We start from the raw sequence: 27005 nt of genomic DNA, 5'->3' as shown, positions 1-27005 counted from the left end.
ACCACCCACAGTAACCTCCAGACTGGACTATTCCAATACCCCACCACCCACAGTAACCTCCAGACTGGACTATTCCAATACCCCACCACCCACAGTAACCTCCGGACTGGACTATTCCAATACCCCACCACCCACAGTAACCTCCAGACTGGACTATTCCAATACCCCACCACCCACAGTAACCTCCAGACTGGACTATTCCAATACCCCACCACCCACAGTAACCTCCAGACTGGACTATTCCAATACCCCACCACCCACAGTAACCTCCAGACTGGACTATTCCAATACCCCACCACCCACAGTAACCTCCAGACTGGACTATTCCAATACCCCACCACCCACAGTAACCTCCAGACTGGACTATTCCAATACCCCACCACCCACGGTAACCTCCAGACTGGACTATTCCAATACCCCACCACCCACAGTAACCTCCAGACTGGACTATTCCAATACCCCACCACCCACGGTAACCTCCAGACTGGACTATTCCAATACCCCACCACCCACAGTAACCTCCAGACTGGACTATTCCAATACCCCACCACCCACAGTAACCTCCAGACTGGACTATTCCAATACCCCACCACCCACAGTAACCTCCAGACTGGACTATTCCAATACCCCACCACCCACAGTAACCTCCAGACTGGACTATTCCAATGCTCTTCTGTTCAGCTTCTCATCTTCTGCCCTACACAAATTGAGTTCATCCAAAACTCTGCTGCCCGTATCCTAACTCACACCAAGTCCTGGTCGCCCATCACCCCTGTGCCCACTCACCTCCATTGGCTCCCGGTGCCTCAATTTTCAAATTCTGATCCTTGTGTTCAAATCCCTCCATGGTCTCGCCCCTCCCGGTCTCTGTAACCTCTTCCAGCCCTACACTTGGAAAAATATGGGTTAATAAATGAAAGCCAGCACGAATTTGTTAAAGGCAAATCAAGTTTGACTAACTTGATTGAGTTCTGTGATGAAGTAACGAAGAGGGTTGATGAGGGCTGTGCGGTTGATGCATTTCATATAGTACCACAGGACAGACTGTTAGCAAAATTGAAGCCCATGGGATTAAAGGGGCAGTGGCTGCGTGGATACAAAACTGGTTAAGGGACAGAAAACAGAGAGTAGTGGTGAACACTTGGTATAATAAATATTTAAGAACAGACATTGCTTTAAAAGCAATATTGTAAACTGTCATTCTTTTGATGTTGTATGCAATATTATATGTACGAGTGAAATGGGCAGACACATGGCAGATTAAATTTAATGCACAGAAGTGTGAAGTGATACATTTTGGTAGGAGGAATGAGGAGAGACAGTATAAACAAAATGGTACAATTTTAAAGGGGGTGCAGGAACAGAGCGACCTGGGGGTGTACGTACACAAATCTTTGAAGGTGGCAGGACAAGTTGAGAAAGCTGTTAAAAAAGCCATACGGGATCATTGGCTTTATAAAGAGAAGAGCCTGCATAAGCAAGGAAGTGATGCTAAACCTTTATAAATCACTGGTTAGGCCCCAGCTGGAGTATTGTGTTCAATTCTGGGCACCATACTTAATAGGAAGGATGACAAGGCCTTAGAGTGGGTGCAGAAGTGATTTACTAGAATGCTGTAATATATGTGGATAAAACAAATGAAGGACGGAGACAGGATGAGTTGCTAGTCCATGTGCTTGCTTTGCTCGGCCAGAGCGAACTGAGCATGCTCATACTAAACCATGAGACAAACCATGTGATAATACATTACACTGCTTTCCCCTTTTTAAAAAAATGTACATATTCCCCTCTCAAATACAATAAAACTATGGTCCCACCTTTCCCCAGCATTACATGTACCACATAACAAATTATTTCCTTTAAATGAACTACAAATCCTACAAATGAACTACAAATCCAGTTTAATAACAGGTTTGCAGAGCCTTCCTGATCTCCTTAAAGAAGAAGGTACCACCACTCTGTTTCCCCACTTGATACAACCTTGCCCACAAGACAATTCACTACGACGGTTATGGAATGGTTTCAACTCTGTGTCCAGACACTGATCAGTCCATCCATTCAAGGTGTTTTCATACACGCTTTTCAATACTGAGTCCTTTGAGTCTCATCTGCAATCTCAGTTGCATTCACAGGAAAGTCTTTGTCAACTGCACCTAACGTGAAAATGTCATCTTCACTCCCAACATGAGTCCTCATGTGGCAAGCTGGACAAGGCATCTGCGATTGCATTTTGCTGTCAAGTGCGATATTCAATCGTGTAGTCATATCTTCTTCTTAGGCAGTCCCTCGGGACCGAGGATGACTTACTTCCACATTAAAAATGAGTTCTCAGGTGACTGATGAGTCCAATGCGGGACCTACAGTCTCTGTCACAGGTGGGGCAGACGGTGGTTGAAGGGACGGGTGGGTGGGGTGCTTGGGTTGATGTGCACTCCTTCTGCTGTTTGCGCTTGGCTTCTGCTTGCTCCAGGTGAAGAGACTCGAGGTGTTCGGCGCCTTCCTGGATGCTTCTCCTCTACTTTGTGCGGTCTTGGGCCAGGGATTCCCAGGTGTTGGTGGGGATCACAGAATCACAGAAATCACAGAAACCCCACAGTGCAGATAGAGGCCATTTCGGCCCATCGAGCCTGCACTGACACATATCCCACCCGATCCCCGTAACCCCTACATCAACACATATCCCACCCTATCCCCGTAACCCCACGTATTTAATCCCCCTAACACTAAGGGTCAATTTTTATCATAGCCAATCAACCTAACCCTGCACATCTTTGGACTGTGGGAGGAAACCGGAGCACCCGGAGAAAACCCACGCAAACACGGGGAGAATGTGCAAACTCCACACAGGCAGTCACCCGAGGCCGGATTTGAACCCGGGTCCCTGGCGCTGTGAGGCAACAGTGCTAACCACTATGCCACCGTTGCACTTTTTCAAGGAGGCTTTGAGGGTGTCCTTGAAGCATTTCCTCTGCCCACCTGGGGCTCTCTTGCCATGTTGGAGCTCCGAGTAGAGCACTTGTTTTGGGAGTCTCGTATCGGGCATGTGGACGATGTGGCCCGTCAATTGGAGCTGATCAAGCGTGGTGAAAGCTTCGATGCTGGGGATGTTGGCCTGAGCGAGAACACTGACGTTGGTGCGCCTATCCTGCCAATGGATTTGCAGGATCTTGTGGAGACAACGTTGGTGGTACCTCTACAGTGCTTTGAGATGCCTGCTGTACATGGTCCATGTCTCTGAAGCATACAGGAGGGCAGGTATCATTACTGCTCTGTAGCTTGGTGCTGGGTTTGAGGTCCTGGTCTTCTAACACTCTCTTCCTCAGGCGACCGAAGGCTGCACTGGCACACTGAAGGCGGTGTTGGACTTCGTCATCGACGTCTGCCCTTGTTGACAGTAGGGTCCCAAGGTACGGAAAGTGGTCCACGTTGTCCAAGGTCTCGTCATGGATTTTGATAATCGGGGAACAGTACTGTGTGGTGGGGGTAGGTTGGTAGGGGACTTTTGTCTTATGGATCTTTAGTGTAAGGCCCATGCTCTTGTACACTTCGGTGAAGGTGTTGACGATGGTTTGGAGTTCGACATCAGAGTGTGTGCAGACAGAAGCGTCGTTTGCATACTGTAATTCGATGACAGAGGATGGGACGACCTTGGATCTGGACTGGAGGCGACGGAGATTGAACAGTTTCCCGTTTGTTCTGTAGATTAGCTCCACTCCAGCGGGGAGCTTACTGATGGTGAGATGGAGCATTGCAGCCAGGAAGATCGAGAAGAGCGTTGGTGCGATGACACTGCCTTGCTTGACCCCGGTCCGTACGTGAATTGGGTCTGTGGTGGATCCATTGGTCAGGATCACGGCTTACATGTCGTCGTGAAGCAGGTGGAGGATGGTAACAAACTTTTGAGGGCAGCCGAATTTGAGGAGGACACTCCATAATCCCTCATAGTTGACGGTGTCGAAGGCCTTTGTGAGGTCAAAGAAGGCCATGTACAGCAGTTGGTGCTATTCCCTGCATTTCTCTTGTAGTTGACGCGTGGTGAAGATCATGTCCATTGTGCCCCTTAGTGGGCGGAATCTGCATTGCGAATCTGGGAGGAGCTCTTCAGCCACTGGGAGAAGGCGATTGAGGAAGATTCTTGCGATGATTTCCCCTGTGGCAGACAGCAGAGAGACTCCTCTGTAATTACCGTAATCGGACTTGTCACCTTTCTTGAAGATGGTCACGATTACGGCGTCTCTGAGATCCCCTGGTATGCTCTCCTCCTTCCAAGTAAGAGAAATGAGTTCATGTATTCGCACCAGTAGTGCTTCTCTGCCATGCTTTAGTGCCTCGGCGGGGATTCCATCTGCTCGAGGCCTCGTTGTTCTTCAGTTGTCGGATGGCCCTTTCAACCTCATGCCGGGCTGGGGTTGTGCTGAGGTGGTGGCGGGTAGCATGCTGCAGGATGGAGTTGAGGACACTCATGTCAAAGATAAAGTCTCGGTTAAGGAGATCTTCAACGTGCTCCTTCCAGCGGGCATTGGCTGCCTCTCTGTCCTTGATGAGTACCTCTCTGTTCTTGGCCCACAGTGGGGTAGGACCTTGGGTGCTTGGGCTGTAGGTGGTCTTGACTGCGCTAAAGAATCCACGCACGTCGTGGTTGTCGGCTAGCTGCTGGATCTCCTGCGTTTTCTCCACCCACCTTCTGTTCTTTAGGTCGCGAGTTTTTTGTTGGACCTCAGTCTTCAGGCATCTGTAGAGCTGTTTTCTTGCTCTCGAGTTCTGTTGCTGTTTCCAGATCAGGGATGCCTTGCGCTTGCGGCTTATTAGCTCCTGGATCTCCTGGTCATTCTCGTCGAACCAGTCTTGGTGTTTCCTGGTCGAGCGACCAAGCGTCTCTTCACAGGTGCTGATTATGGAGGCCTTGAGTGCAGACCAGGCGCTGTGGACACTCTGATTCACTAGAAGTCATCAGGTTGGTTGTGAGGCCGCAGGCTGAATAGGGCTTTCTTAGCAGGGTCTTTGAGTGCTCCAGCGTTGATTTTCCTGCGGCATTGCTTCTGCTGCCGCCGCTGTTTTGAAGTTACGTTGATGGAGATGACAGAGCGGATTAGGCAGTGGTCTGTCCAGCAGTCATCAGCTCCTGTCATAGCGCGGGTGATGCGGGTGTCCTTGCGGTCCCTCGTACGGATGATGACGTAGTCCAGCAGATGCCAGTGCTTGGAGCGAGGGTGTTGCCGTGAAGCCTTGTACTTGTCTTTCTGACGGAACAAGGTGTTGGTTATGACAAGGTTATGTTCTAAGCATTTCGTCAGGAGGAGGCTACCGTTCGAGTTGGCTTTCCCTACCCCCTCTCTGCCGATCACACCTCCCCAGAGGCATGTGTCCTTTCTCACTCTGGCGTTAAAGTCGCCAAGGAGGATCAGCTTGTCGCCTGTTGGGACTCGGGACAGGGATTGTTCGAGGCTGGAGTAGAATTCCTATTTGGTCTCGTCTGTGGCTTCCAGTGTTGGGGCGTACGCACTGATGGCCGTAGTGCACTGGTTCTGGACTAGGGTGAGCCGCAGAGTCATGAGACATTCGTTTATTCCACAAGGGGAGTCTCTGAGACATTTAACTAGCTAATTTTTTATTATGAAGCCTACCCCATGGAGGCGGCGTTCTTCTTCAGGTTTGCCTTTCCAGAAGAAGGTGTAACCATCGCCTTGCTCCTTGAGCTGGCCTTCCCCTGCCCGCCGGGTCTCACTTAGGGCGGCGATGTCAATGTTGAAACGTCTGAGCTCCTGGGCAACGATAGCAGTACGGCGTTCCGGTCTGTCGCTGTTGGGGTTGTCCATGAGGGTCCTGACGTTCCAGGTCCCGAACTTCATTTTAAAGGGTGGAAGATGCCTGTGCGTGAATTCTTTTAACACGGGGTGGCCGTTGCATGGGCTTGACAGAGCAAGGTCTTGGTCCAATGGCAAGGGGATCCAAGACGATTGGAGACCAGGCTCTGCTACATATTGTGACAACAACACTGCCAACGTTGCATTTATGATGCGGCCATTGCAGGGATGGCAGATTTGGGCCTCAATATTGCTGGGAGTGGTTTGTGATCAGTTATCAGGGTAAACTTCCTGCTGATCAGGAACTGTTGGAATTTCTTGATTCCAAACACTATAGCGAGTGCTTTCTTTTCAATTTGCGCATAACTTCTTTCGCTCTTTGAGGGTTTGCGATGCAAACGCGATTGATTTCTCTCGGCCGTCATCCATTACGTGGCTTATTACAGCTCCCACACCATAACTAGAAGAATCACACACTAACATAAGTTCTCGCTTTCTGTCGTAGTGCACAAGTAGAGCATTGCAAGAGAGACTTCTCTTACAAGCGTCGTAAGCTTCCTGTTGCGCTTTTGTCCACTTCCACTAGACATCCTTCTTGAAAAGCTCGTGTAATGGAGCTAACATGGTCGCTAACTCAGGTAAGAAACATGCGTAGTACTGGACCATTCCAAGGAAAGATGTTAACTCAGACACGTTCTGTGGCTTTGGAGCATTGATGACAGCATCAACCTTTTCCTTAACTGGTTGCAAGCCATTTGCAGCAACTTTCAGACCAAGGTACACAACCTCAGGCTGCACAAAAGCACATTTGCTTCTTTTCAGTTTGATATTGTGGGAATTCAACCTTTGAAGCACTAAATCTAACACTTCTAGATTTTCTTTCTCGCTGCGTGTTGCGATCAGCACATCGTCTTGATTGCATAAGCAATTTGGAACTCCTTGCAAAATCTTATCCATCGTAGCCTGGAAGATTTTGGGGAGTGTAGGGAGGCATCTATTACCTGGTTTGTGGTAACGTACCTGGCCAGCAGCCTTTTTGCCTGCTGCACTGTAAACCAATTTTAACAGCGGTTCCGAATCGTTACCCCACCTTTCAGTTCTGACTGGAGGACTTACAATTAATGATGTTAAAGCGGACAATTGGTTTGGATATGAGCAAAGTCAAAATTTATTAAACTAAAGAACCATAATCAAATATAAACTGTACCACACGAACACAGTAAATGCAGTAAAAGTATATAACAAGGGGGTACAGATGGCAAAAACGAGGGATACAATGGCTACAATGTTATTTAAACAATCTTAGCAATTCCCTTAAATCACCACCCCAAACTCCTTGCTAGGTTGTCTTGTTGAGGAGTCAGAACACTCTGCTCGCCTGTGGTCCAGCGAAGTAAAAAGAGGGCAGATAGCTTCTCAGTAGCTATCTTTATACCTGTGTGCTGCTGCCGTTCTGTCTGGAAAAATTCCCGCCTAAAGTTCCAGTACACAATCAAAAGGACTGTGATTGGTTGCTGAATTGCTTGTTTAAGCATAGCCAGCCATAATCGGCCTCGGGTCAAGTGGGCAACTCCTGACCTCCCTGGTTTGATTGACAGGTCTTTCATGCTCCTGCCATTCTATCTGGCCAGTACACAAAAAAAGGACTGTGATTGGTTGCTGAATCATAGCCAGCCATAACAACCTGTCTCTGTGGCCTCGGGTCAAGTGGTCAACTCCTGACCTCCCTGGTTTGATTGACAGGTCTTTCACACAAACACATTACAAGCTGTAAACCTCTGTGTTTGACCGGGCTCAAAAGCACAAGTTTTAATCAAGATGTTCTTTCTGAATGTGTGTGAATACTTCCACGAATTTCCTCGATTCCGTTGTAGTCCAGCTCAGCAGTCTTTCGTGGTTCTGAGCATGCTTTAAAACATTGATCTGACCCAGAGGCAATTCAAAACACATAAATCTTCATCCACGATGTGGACCAACGTTTCTCTTGTTTTCAGGGGAATTTTGCGAAACTCCTACAGGAGGACTTTACACCATATGGCAGCTTGGTGTATGAGTACCGTCCCAGTACTTAATTGGTTGTAAAGGATGTCCTGAGGTCATGAAATGCTCTATATAAAGGCAAGCCTTACTTTTTTTAAATATCCCAGCAACCATACTCCTTTCCACACCTGCCCATCTGGCTGCCTGCCAGCTCAGCTGCCTCCCTGCCTTCCTCCCCACCTGCCCACCTGTCTGTCTGCCTGCCTACCTGTCTGTCTGCCTGTCCACCTGTCCATCTGCCTACCCACCTGTCTGCCTGTCCACCTGTCTGTCTGCCTGCCCACCTGTCTGTCTGCCTGTGCACCTGTCGGCCCACCTGTCTGTCTGCCTGCCCACCTGTCTGTCTGCCTGTCCATCTGCCTGCCCACCTGTCTGTCTGCCTGCCCACCTGTTGGCCCACCTGTCCGTCTGCCTGCCCACCTGTCTGTCTGCCTGCTCACCTGTCTGCCTGCCCACCTGTCTGTCTGCCTGCCCACCTGTTGGCCCACCTGTCTAACTGTCTGCCCACCTGTCTGCCCACCTGTCCGTCTGCCTGCCCAACTGCCTGCCCACCTGTCCATCTGCCTGCCCACCTGTCTGCTCACCTGTCCGTCTGCCTGCCCACCTGTCCATCTGCCTGCCCATCTGTCTGCCCACCTGTCCGTCTGCCTGCCCACCTGTCCGTCTCTCTGCCCACCTGCCTGCCCACCTGTCTGTCTGCCTGCCCACCTGTCCATCTGCCTGCCCACCTGTCTGCCCACCTGTCCGTCTGCCTGCCCACCTGTCCGTCTCTCTGCCCACCTGTCTGCCCGCCTGCCAGAAGTGGAAGGTGGGATATGTTGCTTTCATAGGTTAGTTTGATGTAACTTCTTTGCCAACAGGTTAAACACATTACACCTAATAATCACCACAGCTTCTTAGTATTACATTCTTTCACAGTGCAGTCAGCAATTAGACATACTGCATCCCAGCTCAGAGTTTATCAGCAAATAAATAAATCTTAATTTAGAGCACAAGTGGGAGCTATTTGCTCATGGAGTCAATGATCTCCTACTAATGTAGGGTTACGACCGTGTGACGTCGAGGTCGACCAATCGGACGGCGGGTTCCTTCCTACAGTTGAGTGTCGAGTGACTCAACGATTGACCAGTCCTACGCTTCGGTGACCTGACCGGTCGACCAATCGGTGCGTGTGTGGGCGGGCCTTATCCTTCTGAACGGAGGTGAGTGGCCGCCATCTTGATTTTTCACGATTTTTTCCCCACACTTTCAGTGTGTTAGGGAAGTAAGGTAAATATTTGAATTATGTGTTAGGGAATTAATTAACAATTTATTTGAGTTTTATATTGTGTTTAGCAACCCCCCCCCCTCCTCCTCACCCTCGCGCAGGGGGGACTCGGGGCCTGAAGCTCAAAAAATTTCCCTCTCTCTCTCTCCTTTTCCTCTTCCCTCTCTCTCCTTCTCCTCTTCCCTCTCTCCTCTTCCCTCTCTCTCCTTCTCCTCTTCCCTCTCTGTCTCTCTCTACTTCCCCCTCTCAGGTTTCACGGTGTCGCGGATGGAGCGCGGGCGGGCCGCCCGAAGTTTCCCGCTCGCTAACGGCCGCCAAGTCACCCTTGCCTGCTCCCCGCGGGCCGCCTCGCGCCGCCCGCACTGACCGCGCATGCGCCGCCCGCACTGACCGCGCATGCGCCGCCCGCCCGCAGCAGCCGTCCATCAGCCGCGCGATACGCGGGGGACCTCAGCTCCGGTCCGTCCCGGCCTCAGAACCCGACCGCGCCTTAAGCGCTAGGCCCCGCACGGCCGCTATCGCAACGGCACCGGACCTCAGGCGCTAGGCAGGGGGAGGGGCCGGACAGAGGGACAGAGGGGAGTGGGGGAGCGGGGGAGGGGAGGGGGTGGGGGAGGGTAGGGGTGGGGGAGGGGAGGGGAGGGGTGGGGGGGAGGAGGGGAGGGGTGGGGGGGTGGGCGAGGGGGTGGGGGGAGGGGGGGAGGGAGACAGGGGAGGGGAGGAGGGGAGGGGAGGGAGAGGAGGGGAGGGAGAGAGGGGAGGGGAGGGAGGGAAAGGACAGGGAGAGGACATGACAGGGAGAGGGGGGACACACAGGGGCAGGGAGACCAAGCGCCCCAAAATTGCCCTCGCAACGCGGGGCTCCCCAGCTAGTAGTGTATAAATTGGCCTCTGGAAATGCCTTTCGATTAATCTGAATGCAATTTTATTTTTCACTGGATGGTGGGAGTAGGGAGGCAGAGTATAGTACATAGGAACATGGTAAACATGGCAAGCACATAACACAGCAAATACACAGGAACATGATAAACATGGCAAGAACATAACAACACAGCAAATACATAGGTACATGATAAACATGGCAAGCATATAACTACAGAGCAAATACATAGGAACATGATAAACATGACAAGCAGATAACACAGCAAATACATAGGAACATGATAAACACGGCAAGCACATAACAATACATCAAATACACAGGAACATGATAAACATGGCAAGCACATAACAACACAGCAGATATACAGGAAGATGATAAACATGGCAAGCACATAACACAGCAAATACATAGGAACATAATAAACATGGCAAGCACATAACAACACAGCAGATACACAGGAACATGATAAACATGGCAAGCACATAACACAGCAAATACACAGGAACATGATAAACATGGCAAGCACATAAAAACACAGCAAATACACAGGAACATGGTAAACATGGCAAGCACATAACAACACAGCAAATACACAGGAACATGGTAAACATGGCACATAACACAGAAAATACACAGGAACATGATAAACATGGCAAGCACATAACAACACAGCAAATACACAGGAACATGATAAACATGGCAAGCACATAACAACACAGCAAATACACAGGAACATGATAAACATGGCAAGCAGATAACAACACAGCAAATACACAGGAACATGGTAAACATGGCAAGCACATAACACAGCAGACACATAGGAACATGGTAAACATGGCAAGCAGATAACACAGCAAATACATAGGAACATGATAAACACGGCAAGCACATAACAATACATCAAATACACAGGAACATGATAAACATGGCAAGCACATAACAACACAGCAGATATACAGGAAGATGATAAACATGGCAAGCACATAACACAGCAAATACATAGGAACATAATAAACATGGCAAGCACATAACAACACAGCAGATACACAGGAACATGATAAACATGGCAAGCACATAACACAGCAAATACACAGGAACATGATAAACATGGCAAGCACATAAAAACACAGCAAATACACAGGAACATGGTAAACATGGCAAGCACATAACAACACAGCAAATACACAGGAACATGGTAAACATGGCACATAACACAGAAAATACACAGGAACATGATAAACATGGCAAGCACATAACAACACAGCAAATACACAGGAACATGATAAACATGGCAAGCACATAACAACACAGCAAATACACAGGAACATGATAAACATGGCAAGCAGATAACAACACAGCAAATACACAGGAACATGGTAAACATGGCAAACACGTAACACAGCAAATAGACAGGAACATGATAAACATGGCAAGTACATAACACAGCAAATAGACAGGAACATGATAAACATGGCAAGCACATAACACAGCAAATAGATAGGGACCTGATAAACATGGCAAGCATATAACATAGCAAATATATAGGAACATGATAAACATGGCAAGCACATAACACAGCAAATACATAGGAACATGATAACCATGGCAAGCACATAACAACACAGCAAATACATAGGAACAAGATAAACATGGCAAGCACATAACACAGCAAATACATAGGAACATGATAAACATGGCAAGCACATAACACAGCAAATATAGAGGAACATGATAACCATGGCAAGCACATAACAACACAGCAAATACATATGAACATGATAAACATGGCAAGCACATAACACAGCAAATACATAGGAACATGATAAACATGGCAAGCACATAACACAGCAAATATATAGGAACATGATAAACATGGCAAGCACATAACACAGCAAATACATAGGAACATGATAAACATGGCAAGCACATAACACAGCAAATACATAAGAACATGATAAACATGGCAAGCACATGACACAGCAAATACATAGGAACATGATAAACATGGCAAGCACATAACACAGCAAATACATAGGAACAAGATAAACATGTCAAGCACATAACACAGCAAATACATAGGAACAAGATAAACATGGCAAGCACATAACACAGCAAATACATAGGAACATGATAAACATGGCAAGCACATAACACAGCAAATATATAGGAACATGATAACCATGGCAAGCACATAACAACACAGCAAATACATAGGAACATGATAAACATGGCAAGCATATAACACAGCAAATACATAGGAACATGATAAACATGGCAAGCACATAACACAGCAAATACATGGGAACATGATAAACATGGCAAGCACATAACATAGCAAATATATGGGAACATGATAAACATGGCAAGCATATAACAACACAGCAAATACATAGGAACATGATAAACATGGCAAGCACATAACACAGCAAATACATAGGAACATGATAAACATGGCAAGCATATAACAACACAGCAAATACACAGGAACATGATAAACATGGCAAGCATATAACAACAAAGCAAATACACAGGAACATGATAAACATGGCAAGCACGTAACACAGCAAATACATGGGAACATGATAAACATGGCAAGCACATAACATAGCAAATATATGGGAACATGATAAACATGGCAAGCATATAACACAGCAAATACATAGGAACATGATAAACATGGCAAGCACATAACACAGCAAATACATAGGAACATGATAAACATGGCAAGCACATAACACAGCAAATATATAGGAACATGATAACCATGGCAAGCACATAACAACACAGCAAATACATAGGAACATGATAAACATCGCAAGCATATAACACAGCAAATACATAGGAACATGATAAACATAACAAGCAGATAACAACACAGCAAATACATAGAAACATGATAAACATGGCAAGCACATAACAACACAGCAAATAAATAGGAACATGATAAACATGGCAAGCACATAACACAGCAAATACATAGGAACATGATAAACATGACAAGCAGATAACACAGCACGTACATAGGAACATGATAAACATGGCAAGCACATAACAACACAGCAAATACATAGGTACATGATAAACATGGCAAGCATATAACAACAGAGCAAGTACATAGGAACATGATAAACATCACAAGTACATAACACAGCAAATACATAGGAACATGATAAACATGACAAGCACATAACAACACATCAAATACACAGGAACATGATAAACATGGCAAGCACATAACAACACAGCAAATACATAGGAACATAATCAACATGGCAAGCACATAACAACACAGCAAATACTTAGGAACATGATAAACATGGCAAGCACATAACAACACAGCAGATGCACAGGAACATGATAAACATGGCAAGCACATAACACAGCAAATACATAGGAACATGATAAACATGGCAAGCACATAACAACACAGCAAATACATCGGAACATGATAAACATGGCAAGCACATAACAACACAGCAAATACACAGGAACATGATAAACATGGCAAGCACATAACAACACAGCAAATACACAGGAACATGATATACATGGCAAGCACATAACACAGCAAAGACATAGGAACATGATAAACATGGAAAGCACATAACACAGCAAATACATAGGAACATGATAAACATGGCAAGCACATAACAACACAGCAAATACATCAGAACATGATAAACATGGCAAGCACATAACACAGCAAATACACAGGAACATGATAAACATGGCAAGCACATAACAACACAGCAAATACACAGGAACATGATAAACATGGCAAGCACATAACACAGCAAATACACAGGAACATGATAAACATGGCATGCACATAACAACACAGCAAATACATAGGAACATGATAAACATGGCAAGCACATAACAACACAGCAAATACTTAGGAACAGGGTATGTGCATAGGAACAGGAGTGGGTTCATGGTCCCTATCTCTTTGACCCAGGTTTTAACTGCCCCCGCCTGGCGGAAACTGGGTGGGGAGGCAGTTACAACGAGCACAGCGACTTATCACTCCCTCTCCCCCCCGCCCCCCTGCAATCCGATTGCCTATCCCCTGTGCCCCAAACTCAACTTACCCTTGTGGATGTCTTCCTCATACTCATTTATCTTGTGATCCTGTCATGAATTTATTTTGCAAGTAAAAAAAGTTCTCTAATAAGAAATTTCAATTGAAAGTAATTTCGCTGAGACGCACTGTGCCCTTTGAGCAGGGAGAATTAGAGTTGTCAAGTTCTAATGGAAACATAAACTGCCTCCTTTGTGCCAGTTAACACATCACGTTTGCAGCCTTGTGAGCAAGAGATTGTGGAGACATTCACTCGGCAGGATGGAAAAAGACTTCTGACAACTACGATTTACAAGGAAAATGGGGAGCTGTGCCTAGCTGAAATGATTAAATGCCTCAATATGAAGGACAGTCAGTGTGTGGCCCGTGAGGCTTAGAATATTGCAGGACACAAAAGAAAAGTCGCAGGATTATAAAAAGGTATTAATGGAGTACAACAAGACTGAAACACGGCCCAGTTACATTTGTAAAAGCTCTTTCTTCCTGTTCAGTCAAGGACTCATGTGTGTACTGTTCTGCTGATCTTTTGTTACTAGTTTCATTGAGTCAAGGCTTGTCGGATCTTGTGAATATAATCATAGAATGCTAATGAGATTTAATTAATCACGAATTCATCCTAACACAATGGCCGTGTGCCCATTTCAAATGTATACGCCTATCCAGTCATTACAGATACAAAAGCAAAATACTGCTGGACATCTGAAATGAAAATGCTGGAAACACTCAGCAGGTCAGGCAGCATCTGTGGAGAGAGAAACAGAGTTAACGGTTCAGGTCGATGATCCTTCGTCAGAACTGGAAAAAGTTGGAGATGGAACAGGCTTTTAAGCAAGTGCAGGGGCAGGGAAAGGGGGAGGGGAGAAAAGAACAAAAGGGAAGGTCTGTGATAGGATGGAAGGCGGGAGAGATTAAGAGACAAAAGGGATGGTGGTGCAAAGCAAAAGGAGAGGTAATGGGACAAGTTAAGAAACAAAAGGTGATTCTAGATGAAGTATAAATAGCAATGGCAGAGTGATCAACAGCTGCCATGTAAAAACAATGGGGAAAAAAAGATAGGGGCAGATGTTATGGTCTAAAATTGTTGCACTCGATGTTAAGTCCAGAAGGCTGTAAAGTGCCCAATGGAAAGATGAGGTGCTGTTCCTCGAGCTTACGCTGAGCTTCATTGGAACAGTGAAAGAGGCCGAGGACGGAGAGGTCTGAGTGGGAGTGGAGCGGAGAATTAAAGTGACAGGCGACCGGAAGCTCGGGTTCATGCTTATGGACTGAACGGAGATGTTCCGCAAAGCATTCACCCAATCTGCAGATCTTACTCTGGTAGGCTGTTGGCATATTACATAGAATTACATTGAATGTACAGCACAGCAACAGGCCATTCGGCCCAACAGGTCCACGCCGGTGATTATGCTCCACACGAGCCTCCTTCCACCCTACTTCACCTCACCCTATCAACAAATCCTTCTTTTCCTCTCTCCCTCATGTATTTATCTAGCTTCCCCTTAAATGCATCTACACTATTCGCCTCAGCTACTTCTTGTGGTAGCGAGTTCCACATTCTAACCACTCTCTGGGTAAAGAAGTTCCTCCGAAAGAGATAACATTAAAGTTATTAAAGTAAAACATAGAAAATTAAAGAAATGTGAAAAAGCTGGGCTAATATATAAAATTCTTAGAGGGCTTGACAGGGTAGATGCAGGGAGGATGTTTCCTCTGGTTGGAACCAGGGGTCACAGTCTCAGAATAAGGGGTCGGCCATTTAAGACTCAGATGAGGAGGAATTTCTTCACTCAGAGGGTGGTGAATCTTTGGAATTCTCGACCCCAGAGGGTTGTGGATGCTCAGTCGTTGAGTATATTCAAATGAGATCGATAGATTGTTGGACGCTAAGGGAATCAGGGGATATGGAGATTGGGTGGAAAAGTGGAGTTGAGGTCGAAAATCAGCCGTGATTTTATAGAATGGCGGAGGAGGCTCGAGGTGCCTATGGCCTACTCCTGCTCCTATTTCATATGTTCTAATGACTTGTGCTCAACCCTTCATCAGAACTGATATGTTATTGATTTTAAATCTACAATCTTACTCCATGTTTCTTCTGTAACAGCCGGCACCTTACAATATGCATTTGCTATATCCCAGCTAAGAGGGCAGCCATGTCCCCTTTTCCCAGGCTTCTGCTATTGCTGCTCCGTACCTTACCATTGGGGTGTTTGACCCGAGATCGTGTCCTTAAATCTTCCTCTCTCCTTCTGTGGAAGAGCCTCACCTCCATTCAACGCCTGTCCTGATGGCACAACCAAGATTTGGAACTATCTGCAGAGAGAACTACAACCATGGTACAGTGCACTGGTGCACCAACATGCCATATCACTGAAATGATCTGAATTCAATTGCAGAGGGCCTTCATGCAATGCCAGGGCTCTCTTTAATTTTAGAGTGATAAATTTCCACCAGAGTTAGTGCTGAGTTACTGAGAAAAGATTGGATGATTATCCAGCAAGAAGTTAGATTGAAGGTCAGGTTTGAATTCGACCCAGCGAGGCAATCATTTTGGAACATTGTGATGTTAGCCAGTGCTTGGCAAGAATATTTGGAGCTACTTTTTTGTTTTACCCTTCAGGAAATCTTACCTGGTTTAAATCAACTTTCTCAGAGTTTATAAACTTTGTTTATGGAGTTGGCTTCCACCACCTTTTCAGGTAGAGCGTTCTCGATCCCGACAACTCTCTGAGTGAAAAAAGTTCTCCTCATCTCCCCATTAGATGTTTTTCCAATGATTTTGAATCAATGACCTCTGATTATTAACCCACTCGCCAGACAGAATAGTTTTTCTCTATCAAAACCTCTCATCATCTTGAAAACCTGTATGAGGTCACCTCTTAACCCTCTCTGTTCCAAGGAGAACAGTTCGATCTTTTCCAACCTCTCCTCATAACTGAAGTCCCTCAAACCTGGTAACATCCTGGTAAACCTCCTCTGTACCCTTTCTAAGGCCTTTACAGCTTTCCTGAAATGTGGTGCCCAGAATTGTCCACAGTGATTTATAAAGTTCTAGCATGACCTCTGCTTTTATATTCTATGTCTCTATTTATAAACCAAAGTAACACATATGCCCTTATCAACTTGCCCTGCCACCTTTGAGGATTTGTGTATATGGACACCAAGGTCCCTCTGCTCATCTACAATTTCCAAAATCGTGCCATTTACAGTATACAGTCTGACATGAATCAACTGAGCGGCCTGCGGGGGACGCTGTCCAGGGAGAGTATAAATACTCGGGCACGGGCCCAGCTTGCGCAGGACATTCTTAACAGGAAGTAGTGAAGGACACAACTAGACCTCCATGTTGTAAAACAGTTGATTAAAGCCTTGTTTAACGCTTAGACCAAGTGCCTAGTAGTTTTCTTACCATTATAGTCTCCCAAAGTGCATCACTTTGCACTTCTCCACATTGAACACCATCTGCCATGCTTCTGCCCAGTTCACCATCCTGTCTATGTCATGCTGAATTCTACAACTATCCTTATCATTATCTACTACCTTGCCAAGTTTCGTATATGACAACATGATTGAATATCGCATTTCAAAGCAATCGCAGATGCCTTGTCCAAGTTGCCACATGAAGACTCGTGTTGGAAGTGAAGGTGAGATTTTCACGCTAGGTACAGTTGACAAAGACTTTCCCGTGAATGCAACTGAGATTGCAAATGAGACTCAAAAGGACTCAGTACTGAAAAGAGTGTATGAAAACACCTTGAATGGATGAACTGATCAGTGTCTGGACACAGTGTTGAAACCATTCCATGACCATCGTACTGAATTGTCTTGTGAGCAAGAATGGATCAAGTGGGGAAACAGAGTGGTGGTACCTACTTTTTGAGAGATAGAATTTTGGCTAAACTTCATACTAAACATCCAGCGATTGCCGGTATGAAATCAATTGCAAGAAGCTTTGTTTACTGGACTGGATTGGATCCTGAATCACTTGTCAGCAAATGCAGCGTTTGCCAAAATTGCAGAAACAAACCACCCAAAACTCCACTACAAGCCTGGTCATGGCCAAGTAGACCTTTTCAGAGAGTACATGTAGACTTCTGTGAGAAAGCAAATGATTATTTCCTGGTACTTGTAGATAGTCACTCAAAGTGGATTGAAGTGAAACGCATGTGTTCAAATATTTCAACTGAATGTACAATAGATGAGTTGAGGTCTATCTTCGCATGTCATGGCTTACCTGAAGAGTTTGTTTCTGACAGTCGCCCTCAGTTCCGTTCTGCTCTATTCCAAGAGTTCATGAAATGGAACAGTATCAAACACACCCTCGTTCCACCATATCATCCAGCTTCAAATGGAGCAGCTGAAAGGTCAGTCAGAATAGTAAAAGAAGCTCTCAAAAAGCAAGTGTTGTAGGGTTGTTCAGGACTCAGCATGAAGCAACGTTTGGCAAATTTCTTGCTGAAGTACAGAACTGCTCCGTACACTGCAACTGGATATACCCCAGCAGAACTCTTGATGAAGAGGAGATTGAGAACACGATTGAGTCCTGGTCAACTGAATTTGGCCTCAAGAGTTGAACAGAAACAGTTGAGTCAGAAACGTTATTATGACAGCAATCAGAAAGATTGCAGTTTCAGACAAAACAACTGTGTTTGTGTTCTCAGTCCCTCTGGAAAGTCGAGTTCACACAAGTGGGATATAGAAACCATAGTAGAGTTTGGTGAAACCAAGAGATATCTGGTTGAAATTGGTGACAACATCCAAAGTGTTCATGTAGATCAAATGATTTCTTCTAGAGATGAACCAAGACGTGATCTTGAACCACTTGATCATGAACACATACATGAGTTCGACTCCATTCAGACTTCAGAAACTGAAGTACCAGGTTCAAGCAAATCTGAGATAGAAACAGGATCATCTTTGAGTTCAGAACCAGAACAAAACAGCCCGAAAATTGGTTCAAAACCTTCTGTAAGGAGATCAGGAAGGCTCCGCAAACCTGTTATTAAACTGGATTTGTCATTCATTTGTAACATTTGTAGTGCATTTAAAAGAAAAAAAGCCTGGAGTTTTTATTATGTGGTACACGTAATGCTGGGAAAGGTGGGACCATAGCTTTGTTGAGAGGGGAATATGTGCATTTTTTTAAATGGGGAAAACATTGTCATGTATTATCACATGATTTATCACATGGTTTAGTATGAGCATGCTCAGTTTGCTCTGGCCTAGTAAAGCAAGCACATGGACTAGCAACTCGTGTCTCTGTCCTTCATTTGTTCTACCCACATATATTACAGTATCATCTACAAACTTTATAATGCTTCTCTCTACACCCGTTTATAAAAATTGCAAAGATTAATGGACCCAAAACTGACCCTTGGGAACACCACTGAAAACCACCTCCCAGTCTGAAAAACATCCATTCACCACCACCCACTGCTTCCTGTCACTGAGCCAATTCCATATCTATACCGCCACGTTCCCCTTAATCCAGTGGGCTTCCATCTTCTTAACAAGCCTCCTGTGTGGCACTTTGTCGAATGCCTTCCAAAAGTCAATTATACAACATCTACTGCACTACCGTGATCAACCTTCTCTGTTACCACATCAAAGAATTCAGTCAAGTTAGTCAGACACGATTTACCTTTAACAAATCCATGCTGGCTCTCCTTGAATAACCCATGCCTTTCCAAATGAAAGTTTATTTTGTCCCTGATGATAGTTTCCAATAACTTCCCCACCACTGATGTTAGGCTGACTGGCCTTGTGAATCATAGTATAACATTAGCAACCCTCCAGTCCTCTGGCACTACTCCTGTATCCAATGAGGGCTGAGATTGTGACCACTGCCTCTGCTATTTCTACCTTTGCTTCTTTCAGCAACCTAGGATGCATTCCATCTGGACCAGGTGACTCACCAACTTTCAGTAATAATAATCTCTTAGTATGTCTTCTCTATCTATTACTAGCCTATTCCATAATTTCCCTCTCCTCTTTTAGTGTAACCTTCACATCATCCACTTCCTTTGTGAAGACAGATGTAAAATACTCATTAATACTTTAGCCATGTCCTCTACCTCTACATGAAGATTTCCATTTGGGTCTTTAATAGGCTCGACTTTTTCCCTAGCTAACCCCTTACACTTTATGTGTTGATAGTATTCTGACCATGGGTTTTCATTTGGAAACTATCAGAACAGTGTAATAGAGAGAGTCTTTTCAGAGCCCATTAAACAAGTTGAGATGCAGAAGGCTGTGCGTTTCTAACCAAGCTGTATTTTTAATTTTTGAAATGCTTTATAACTAGCTAAGTGTGCTAAAGTCTACATTACTTTTCGACAGTATTTTGGAAATGTTTTGAAAAACGATTCATGTGAAATGCACTGGTGGATCAGTGAGTAAATGTGTCACATGGAGTAATACCGAGCGACACAGACCAGGAAGATCTCAGGTTTGAAAGCTGGTTGGTGCTGAGGTTGTGATGGAGGTAGTAAACTGTCCGCAGTGTTCTGGGTTAGGGAGGAGAAAAATTGGCCAAGGTTCCTGCCCCGATCACTATCCAGTTACCCCTGCTAGGGATGTGTGAACGTTGGAGGTGGGCAAGATCGGACTCAGCTGTGATAGTGAGGTGAAGTGAGGTGATGTCGTGGACTTTATTCTAACATGAGTCATCACCTTCAGGAGCAGAGGGAAAGAAACTACAAACAATTTGGTAATCAGCATTTTGAAATATGCCATCTTTAAAAAAAAATAGATCAGAAGCCTCCTTTAAACTTACAAAATAATGGAGCATTAGTAATGGGCCCTACAAGAAATCAACATTTCCTTTCAGAATATCTCAATTTAATGTTTACGCCTGAGGGTCAATGTTCCAGAATCGCTGTGGGGAGGGTGGACTGCTGGGAGTGCATAGAATTATGCGCTGGGCCACAGAGAACTTTATTTGATTTGTATCGTGTTCCAATTTCCTTTTCCTTATACCGGGAATCCGCTATTAAAAAATGATAATGGCATTTTCCAAGGAACAGTTTTACTATCCATGGGTGCTCTCCCTTTCCTTCGATCATGCGCAGATTCTTTCTGGTTCCCCTTTGAAAGGTTGCTAGCTGCTCCCTCGTTCTAGCATGCTATTTGAAAGTGTCCCTCTCAGTGACAATCATGGCACTTTAGTTTGCTAGCCGCACCTAAATGTCTGGGATATACTGGGAATCTGGCACATTTATCACAGGTTCTCTCCCGCCCGCACCCCCCCCCCCCCCCCAAGCCAGCATCACTCCCTTTCTATAATCCTATTTTAGGACTACACTTTGGCTGCTGTGTTTCTCCAGTTCTGCTGTGGCTGATATTTACTTCCCTTCCCTCTCTCTGACACCTGATTAATGCTCGCTGCTCCTCAATAGCTCACTAGTTATTAGAGACGATTTTCCTCTCAGTCTCCCTGCCGGGTGCCAGACAGGTGCTTGCTGAGGGAGCAGTGCAGCCAAATTTCTGTGCTCAGGCCATTAACAAGCCAGTGCATGGCAGGCTCCTGTCAGGCACTTGTGCTAGGAATGAGTTGGGGTTGTGGTGGGGGTGGGGGGTGTAGCTTTTAAAGCTCCTTATAATAACTTGTCCGTGACTACACAAACCACTCTGGGTACAGGTATATTGTGTGTAAGTAAAACAGGATTATTAAGCATTAAACATCCAATACAAAGAAGTAATACTTAACAAGAAGATAGTCGCAGTTTGTTCATTGAACCCCGGCGTTCCTTCTGAGTGACTGTGGCACAGTCTCTTTATTCTCTTGCTGTGTTCTGTTGACTGAAGCTTCTCATCCTCTGGTTTCACGCTGCTTCCAGTGTTCAATAGCCATTCCTTTATACCTTTTTTTCTCAAAAATACATAGCAACTTGCAGCTGCTTGGGCTATCTCACCATTCTGATCTTCACAAGTATGGTCTATGAGTCCCTCCCCTTTTCTTGTCAATCATCTTATGACCTCGTTAGTTCCGCTCAGCCTATTTCTGTGCATAACAAAATACCCTTACTAAGAACTTCACTTTACAGGACATCCTTGAGGTGTTTTCTAAACAGTTTGTCTATTCTGCTGTTTCTAAAATGAAGGCTCCAACTCCTATCTCTCTTCCATAACATTACCAAACCCCATGTCCCTGACAGTCTCCGCATTTACTTAGCACTACATTCCATTACTTCAGTAATTTCAAACAGAGGTTTTTAGTCAGGTTGGTATAATTTTCCCATCCTGCTTTGGTCTCAGCCATTCGCCATTTTATACAGGCTGTTTAGGTTTTTAACATACAATTTCACATATTATAGTTATTTAATAATGGTTATAGAATCTTAATAATGTTTACTAAATCCTACAGGTACGCTCTATCCTACAGGGGGTTGCGGGGGTTGGGGTCTGGAAAGAGGAGTGCAGCTGCAGGCTTGAGGTAGGAGCAGCAAGAAGGTCTTGAGACCTGAAGATTATGGCAGGAAACCACAAACATGAAGACACCTTATATTTTCGGGGACCCTTGCAGATTCTATGGGGTCCTGGTGCAAGCACCCGCCGCCAGCATTTTGGGACGTCCCTCTGTTTTGGGGGCCCCGTGGACGTTGGCAAGGAAAGTGAGGAAGGAGGGCATAACGTGCCATTCTGTCTCATTTAAATGCCGAAGCTGGACCTTCACCTACTGCAAGCAGAGGCAGGGTTGCCCACCCTCAGGACACTGCTGTGAGGAACCCAGGCGAAAAATCATAGTGGCGATAAAAAAATTTGGTTTTGTAAAATTTTCTTTGGATGCTTCTATAAGAACATAAGAACATAAGATGTAGGAGCAGGAGTAGGCCATTTGGCCCCTCGAGCCTGCTCCGCCATTCAATAAGATCATAGCTGATCTGATCTTGGCCTCAACTCCACTTCCCTGCCCCCTCCCCATAACCCTTCACTCCCTTATAGTTCAAAAATCTGTTTATCTCCACCTTAAATATATTCAATGACCCAGCCTCCACAGCTCTCTGAGGAAGAGAATTCCAAAGCTTCACAACCCTCTGAGAGAAGAAGTTCCTCCTCATCCCCATTTCAAAAGGGCTTCCCCTTATTCTGAAACTATGCCCCCTAGTCCTAGATTCCCCCAGGAGGGGAAACAGTCCTAGATTCCCCCAGGAGGGGAAACATCCTCTCTGCAGCTAGCCTGTCAAGCCCCCTCAGAATCTTATTCTTCTAAACTCCAATGAGTACAGGCCCAACCTGCTCAACCTTTCTTCATAAGACAACCCCTTCATCCAATATATTACCAGCTGTAAATATATTGGACATGGGGAAAAAAGGCTGTTTGGCTGACAGTCAAGATTTACCCAATCGAGCAACAAAGAGTCTATTTGCTTTCCAATTGGTGCGGGAAGGCAGCGCTCTGCGAGGATGGCCATTTTAGGCGAGCAATGGCGGCAGTGTGGGGGCGGTGGTGGGAGGGGTGGTTTGTGGGGGCGGTGGTGGGAGGGGTGGTTTGTGGGGGCGGTGGTGAGAGGGGTGGTTTGTGGGGGCGGTAGTGAGAGGGGTGGTTTGTGGGGGCGGTGGTGAGAGGGGTGGTTTGTGGGGGCGGTGGTGAGAGGGGTGGTTTGTGGGGGCGGTGGTGGGAGGGGTGGTTTGTGGGGGCAGTGGTGAGAGGGGTGGTTTGTGGGGGCGGTGGTGGGAGGGGTGGTTTGTGGGGGCGGTGGTGGGAGGGGTGGTTTGTGGGGGCGGTGGTGGGAGGGGTGGTTTGTGGGGGCAGTGGTGGGAGGGGTGGTTTGTGGGGGCGGTGGTGAGAGGGGTGGTTTGTGGGGGCGGTGGTGAGAGGGGTGGTTTGTGGGGGCGGTGGTGAGAGGGGTGGTTTGTGGGGGCGGTGGTGAGAGGGGTGGTTTGTGGGGGCGGTGGTGAGAGGGGTGGTTTGTGGGGGCGGTGGTGAGAGGGGCGGTTTGTGGGGGTGAGAGGGGTGGTTTGTGGGGGCAGTGGTGAGAGGGGTGGTTTGTCGGGGCGGTGGTGAGAGGGGTGGTTTGTGGGGGCAGTGGTGAGAGGGGTGGTTTGTCGGGGCGGTGGTGAGAGGGGTGGTTTGTGGGGGCAGTGGTGAGAGGGGTGGTTTGTCGGGGCGGTGGTGAGAGGGGTGGTTTGTGGGGGCGGTGGTGAGAGGGGTGGTTTGTGGGGGCGGTGGTGGGAGGGGTGGCTTGTGGGGGCGGTGGTGGGAGGGGTGGTTTGTGGGGGCGGTGGTGAGAGGGGTGGTTTGTGGGGGCGGTGGTGAGAGGGGTGGTTTGTGGGGGCGGTGGTGAGAGGGGTGGTTTGTGGGGGCGGTAGTGAGAGGGGTGGTTTGTGGGGGCAGTGGTGAGAGGGGTGGTTTGTGGGGGCGGTGGTGAGAGGGGTGGTTTGTGGGGGCGGTGGTGGGAGGGGTGGTTTGTGGGGGCGGTAGTGAGAGGGGTGGTTTGTGGGGGCGGTGGTGAGAGGGGTGGTTTGTCGGGGCGGTGGTGAGAGGGGTGGTTTGTGGGGGCAGTGGTGAAGAGGGGTGGTTTGTGGGGGCGGTGGTGAGAGGGGTGGTTTGTGGGGGCGGTGGTGAGAGGGGTGGTTTGTGGGGGCGGTGGTGAGAGGGGTGGTTTGTGGGGGCGGTAGTGAGAGGGGTGGTTTGTGGGGGCGGTGGTGAGAGGGGTGGTTTATGGGGGCGGTGGTGAGAGGGGTGGTTTGTGGGGGCGGTGGTGAGAGGGGTGGTTTGTGGGGGCGGTGGTGAGAGGGGCGGTTTGTGGGGGTGGTGGTGAGAGGGGTGGTTTGTGGGGGCGGTGGTGGGAGGGGTGGTTTGTGGGGGCGGTGGTGAGAGGGGTGGTTTGTGGGGGCGGTGGTGGGAGGGGTGGTTTGTGGGGGCGGTAGTGAGAGGGGTGGTTTGTGGGGGCGGTGGTGAGAGGGGTGGTTTGTGGGGGTGAGAGGGGTGGTTTGTGGGGGCGGTGGTGAGAGGGGTGGTTTGTGGGGGCGGTGGTGAGAGGGGTGGTTTGTGGGGGCGGTGGTGAGAGGGGTGGTTTGTGGGGGTGAGAGGGGTGGTTTGTGGGGGCGGTGGTGGGAGGGGTGGTTTGTGGGGGCGGTGGTGGGAGGGGTGGTTTGTGGGGGCAGTGGTGAGAGGGGTGGTTTGTGGCGGTGAGAGGGGTGGTTTGTGGGGGCGGTGGTGAGAGGGGTGGTTTGTGGGGGTGAGAGGGGTGGTTTGTGGGGGCGGTGGTGAGAGGGGTGGCTTGTGGGGGCGGTGGTGGGAGGGGTGGTTTGTGGGGGCAGTGGTGAGAGGGGTGGTTTGTGGCGGTGAGAGGGGTGGTTTGTGGGGGCGGTGGTGAGAGGGGTGGTTTGTGGGGGCGGTGGTGGGAGGGGTGGTTTGTGGGGGCGGTGGTGGGAGGGGTGGTTTGTGGGGGCAGTGGTGAGAGGGGTGGTTTGTGGGGGCGGTGGTGAGAGGGGCGGTTTGTGGGGGTGAGAGGGGTGGTTTGTGGGGGCGGTGGTGAGAGGGGTGGTTTGTGGGGGCGGTGGTGAGAGGGGTGGTTTGTGGGGGCGGTGGTGAGAGGGGTGGTTTGTGGGGGCGGTGGTGAGAGGGGTGGTTTGTGGGGGCGGTGGTGAGAGGGGTGGTTTGTGGGGGCGGTGGTGAGAGGGGTGGTTTGTGGGGGCGGTAGTGGGAGGGGCGGTTTGTGGGGGCGGTGGTGAGAGGGGTGGTTTGTGGGGGCAGTGGTGAGAGGGGTGGTTTGTGGGGGCGGTGGTGGGGGGGGTGGTTGGAGGTCATTTGACGAGACCACCAGGAATCTGTCCAACCAGACTCGGCAATCTTAGGCAGAGGCCCAATACCGCCCGTTCTGGAAACCTTGAGCAAAGTTGTGGGTGGGTAGACCTGATGCAAGAAAGAAAGCTTTATATGTCACCTTTCGTGACTTCAGGACGACCGAAAGAGCTTTCATAGCCAATTAATTATGTTTGAAGTGCAGACACTGTTGTGATATGACAGCCTAATTGTGCACTGCAAGATCTCACAAACAGCAATGCGATAAATGACCAGATCTTCTGTCTTTGGTGGCCTTGGTTGAGGGATACATGTTGGCCAGGACACTGGCAAAACTCCAATGTGTCTCCACCCCGCAAATTCCTCTTCGCTGCACCTGGGAACTGAGCAATCCTCAGGTACAGCAAAGAAGAAAATCACGGCTTAACTCAACAACAACTTGCTGTTGTTATTTGTACAGCGCCTTTAATATAGTATAACGTCCCAAGACATTTCACAGGAGCGAAATCAGACAAAGCTTGTCCCCGAGCCACATAAAGAGATAATAGGGCGGATGACCAAAAGCTTGGTCAAAGAGATAGGTTTTAAGGAATGGCTTAAAGGATGAGAGAGAGAGGTAGAGAGGCGAAAAGGTTTAGGGAGGGAATTCCAGAGCTTAGGGCCCAGGCAGCTGAAGGCACAGCCACCAATTGTGGAGCGATTATAATCAGGGATGCACAAGAAGCCAGAATTGGAGGAGCGCAGATACCTCGGGGGTTGTAGGGCTTGAGAAGGTTACAGAGATAGGGAGAGGGGGATAAGGCCATGGAGGGATATAAAAAGTCAGGATCGATCTGTAATCTCTCAAACCATCCTTCATCGTGTACTCCCACTACAACATGAGCAGGAAACGTTCCATCATGCAGAGAACGACAGGCACAGTGTTTGACCCAGCAGTACAAAGCCGTTATGAAACTATCTACTGATTCAGTTTCTTGTTGTTTGAATGAATTTAGCTCTTTCAAAAATTTGGTTTCTGCACACCGCAAAATGTTTTTTAAATTGATTTTTCACTGTTTCATAAACACTCATAACTTTCTCTGACAGTTAAAAAAAACCAAGCACAAAGTAACTTCTACTTTCTTATCCACTGAATGTATCAACATCTTAATCTGAACCCATTAATCTTTCTTATCTAAGCCTGA

Source organism: Somniosus microcephalus, chromosome 9 (assembly GCF_052327205.1).
Source record: "Somniosus microcephalus isolate GS21.2 chromosome 9, FLI_Smic_1.0, whole genome shotgun sequence".
NCBI lineage: Eukaryota > Metazoa > Chordata > Chondrichthyes > Squaliformes > Somniosidae > Somniosus > Somniosus microcephalus.
The sequence above is the reverse complement of the archived record's forward strand: the minus strand, read 5'-3'. Positions refer to the sequence as shown.